This window comes from Nannospalax galili, unplaced genomic scaffold (assembly GCF_000622305.1).
Source record: "Nannospalax galili isolate Female #2095 unplaced genomic scaffold, S.galili_v1.0 scaffold31, whole genome shotgun sequence".
In the NCBI taxonomy this organism is placed as follows: Eukaryota; Metazoa; Chordata; class Mammalia; order Rodentia; family Spalacidae; genus Nannospalax; species Nannospalax galili.
In genome coordinates this window covers 6,928,871-6,929,876 of record NW_008332149.1, presented here as the reverse complement: position 1 = coordinate 6,929,876, position 1,006 = coordinate 6,928,871, and the positions used below count along the sequence as shown (strand labels likewise).

The 1,006-nt window shown below is 39.2% G+C and overlaps 1 protein-coding gene across 2 annotated transcripts in view; it reads right to left on the bottom strand.

The window, feature by feature from the left end:
• Positions 1 to 1,006, bottom strand: part of Shtn1 (shootin 1) — a 115,713-nt gene that overhangs the window by 7,756 nt on the left and 106,951 nt on the right. The gene's annotated exons all lie outside the window — the stretch shown is intronic.

Genomic DNA, 1,006 nt, shown 5'->3' with positions numbered 1-1,006 from the left:
TCTATCTATCTATCTATCTATCTATCTATCTATCTATCATCATCTATCATCGTCTATACAGTTTTTAAATTTAAAATTTTTCCTTTCACTTTATCTTAGACTTCAAACTCTTAAGATGGGCATCACAGGGAACTCAGTTTGCCACTTGATCTATACTTCCATGTCATGATAAAACCTATTTCAAGTGAAATGAGTTTATCAGGTTTCAGAACTTTATCCTGAGATCTGAAATTGCTTTCCCATTCTTGGCAATTACTTCTATTTCAGTGAAAACCAAACTCCACCCTACCTCACCACGTATAAATAAAGAAAACACTGCAGAGATTAAGAAACGGCCTTTAAAAACTTACAAAGTACCGAAAGCAATTTGCAGAAATGATACATTTTAGACAAAGTCTTGAAAAAAATCAGAGGTGCGTGCAACTGGAAGCAACATTATGAGGCAATTAATTCTTCGAGAGAATTGAGAATTGCTCAGCGGCATTTTAACAGTCATTTTGAGATTTACTCAACAGCATTTTAACAGTCATTTTTACACTAGGTGTAATACATCCTGAACAATTAACCTGGAAGAAGTTGATGTCTGTACAGCCACTGGGAATGCTGACAAGACAATACTGACGGCCGAGCTTTCCGGCAGTCCACAGGATAACTCCTTAGGGGGAGGAAGGAAAGACCAAGTGAGGGGATCTCAACTTCCAGAACATCCAGTTGTTCGGCTAATTTTGTTGTTAAAACTTAATTGTCCATGTACGGGCACACATGGAGCTCCATTGTGGTCCTGCTTTGCGGAACAGAGCCGTTTCCTGCAGTGTCAGTACACAATTCAGAGTGCTAAGATTACAGCTGAGAGCAGAGCAAATCCTTTAATTGTATAAGAGCATCAGATTAAGCAGGAACGTCCATGGGCTCATTCTGCTAGCTCCTAGTTCTTCTAGGAAATAAATGTTTACTAAGTAATGGGAAAGTGCCCTCCTCCTCTCCTGCCATGCAAAGCCTACAAACA